Genomic DNA, 2,897 nt, shown 5'->3' with positions numbered 1-2,897 from the left:
AAGTGCAGGTAGAGATCTACAACGCTTCCCTTTGTATTAGCCGCTGCTAATACATAAAAAATATATATGAAAATTGGTCAAAACAATGCTGAAAATACTGGAGATGAACCAACATATGGCAAAGGAATAGACAGTTTAATGTAAGTATTAATATTTCACAAATTATTTCAACTAGCGCTATCTCACATGCAATGAAAACTTTTCGCGTTTTCTCAAAACGACTTCTTTTAACACGGTGGCATTGATTTCTCGAAAATTAATGAACCGATTTTAATTTTTTGTTGTTGAAATTAGTGAACTCATACGTACAACGATAGAGATTGCTGTACAAATTAATAAAATTTTTGGTTTTTTGCTTTCAGATGATTTTTCACTGCTGTATCGTTGCCACCAGGAGGGGTCATTTTTTTATTACGTCATTACAATCATGTATATAACTAATGCAATTTTTAGTATTTTTTAATAAAACTTTGTGTGATTATAGCTGAATATATGTTAAATAAATTCTTATTTGTCTGATCCTCAAATAATCATTTCTACCTACAAAAAAAAATTCATGAAAATCACCTAATTTTCACGCTTCCACAGTGGTGTTCCCCCTCAAGTGAAAAAGGTCAATTTTCAAGCAAAAAAAAACAACAAATTTTCAACAAAACGGTTCAATTTTGAAAAAAATTCAGCCAAAATGATAGTTACATTTTTAGTTCAAGAAAAAATTTTCTTAACCAAAAAAATCGAATTTTGAACAGAAAAGTTAAATTATCGACCCGAAAAATGAATTTCTAAACAATAAGAATAAGTTTCTATTAAAAAACATGAATTTTAAACTGAAAAAGAAATTTTTTTTAAGTGTCAAAAAAATTGTTAAAATTTTTACTCCAAAAATTAATATTAAAACTAAAAAATAAGTATTTAACCAGAAACGGAATAGTTACATTTTCAGATAACAAAATTTAATCTTCTACAAAATAGATTAATTTTCGATAAAAGAAATTAATTTTTATCTGAAAAATATAAATTTTTAACCAGAAGTGAAACTGTTGAATTTTGAAAAAAAATAGTCAAAGGACCCCGCATGGGGTCCTTTGCATGGGAAAATGTTTTTCGGTGGATTTGACTGAAACTTGGTAATATTGCAGGTTATAAGGGGCTAATGAAATATCCTTGAGATTTTTTTTGTAAATGGACAGTTTCAGTGATATACGGCGCCAAGCGCTCCAAATCAGTGCATATGATATATCTGCATAGCATTGGGAGCAAGAACAACGACAAAATAAGAATCACACATTAAAATGTGATTGACGTTACGTCCGCCTATCCCGATAACTCTCGCAGCGCGCTTCTCGCAACAGCTGAACGCTAAACGCTTATTATTTTGCATTAGCTGCAACATTCACAGCTCGAAAGAAACACCGGTGGTAAAATAACGTTAGCATCAAATGGGGTCATTATAGTCATATTAAAAATCTGCTTTTCGCAACGTTAGAAGGTAAAGCGCTCAATATTTTCAATTATTTGCAACATTCACAGTTTCAGGGCAGCAATGATTCTTAAATAAGGTCAGTATCAGATTCTATTTTGCCGAACATGTATATCGTCGACTTCCAGCAACGCTCGAACGCTAAGTGCTTAATATTTTCAATTATTTGAAAATGTCACAGTTCAAGGACAACAACAGTCCTAAAACGAGGTGAGTATCAAAGTGCGGTTGTCCCAATGATATATATCTCACGCTTCTCAAAACGGTCGAACTCTAAGTGCGCAATGTTTTATCATAACTGATACAATTACTACTTTCAGTGGAGAAATGGTGCAAAGTGAGCTCAGTATCATGTGATATAACGTTAGCATCAAGTGCGGCAATAACAATCATACAAATTGCCCGCTTCTCGCAATGTTAGAACGCTAAGGGCTCAATATTTGGAATTAACTACAGCACTCACACCCTTATCCTGAATAATTCAGCTTCTGGTATCCTATCCGCATCTCCTAACATTTCAACCTGGAAATCATCTGTGTCGCCCCTCTTCATTTTGACCTGTACATAGGATGGAGCTAATTTTATTTGATACGTCCCAATAGTCAGCTCTTTCAAATAGTTTAGAGTTAATAGTGGAAAATCGGGTATATGTTTTGACTTCAAGCGAACCCATCTTTGAGCGTTTCGTGTATGCAGTCCCTCAACTTCCACCAGGACTTGAGCCACATTCGGTTCTCTGGCTTTCTGAAGAAATTGTAGAGCCATGCTTATATCAGACCTTCCATGGTGATAAGAGGATGATACCTATTTATAATTGCACCAGCGATGCGATAAAAATCACACAGATTTGGAAGGTGCAGAATTGGCATAGTATTGTCCAAGAATTTGAATATAGTTTTTATCTGACCATTCTTAGCCTCGGCAATCCATCTAGACTTTGTGACTAAACGTAAATCATTGACTTCCTCCGTAGAAATTTATTACTGTCCAGGTCGTAGAAGTGCTGACATTTTCCATCTGATATACCGAGGCGAGACAGTAGCTCTGTGAGATCTCGATAACCTCTACCTACTATCATAATGTCGTTTTCCTGGAACCACTGTCTCATTCTTTCAGCATCTCTGTCAAATTCGTTTCGTAGAATGACTGCCGAAGAGATTGAAAATTGGTACTTTTTGGTATATTGACATAGGTACCGTCAATTTTTGCAATCACATGTGGAGTCTGTGGCTCTGGGTTGTATAATTCATTTTAAAATTCAGTGATATGCCTTTCTATATATTGTTCTCACGTGAGAGCAGTAAATCCAATATTACAAGGAACAAAGCGTTGCATTAGTAATTGCTTGACAGTGGAAATGGCAAGACTTACAGGTTTTCTACTCGAATAATGGAACATTACTTTCAAAAACTCGTCA

Source organism: Belonocnema kinseyi, chromosome 5 (genome assembly GCF_010883055.1).
Source record: "Belonocnema kinseyi isolate 2016_QV_RU_SX_M_011 chromosome 5, B_treatae_v1, whole genome shotgun sequence".
NCBI classification, from domain to species: domain Eukaryota; kingdom Metazoa; phylum Arthropoda; class Insecta; order Hymenoptera; family Cynipidae; genus Belonocnema; species Belonocnema kinseyi.
The sequence above is the reverse complement of the archived record's forward strand: the minus strand, read 5'-3'. Positions refer to the sequence as shown.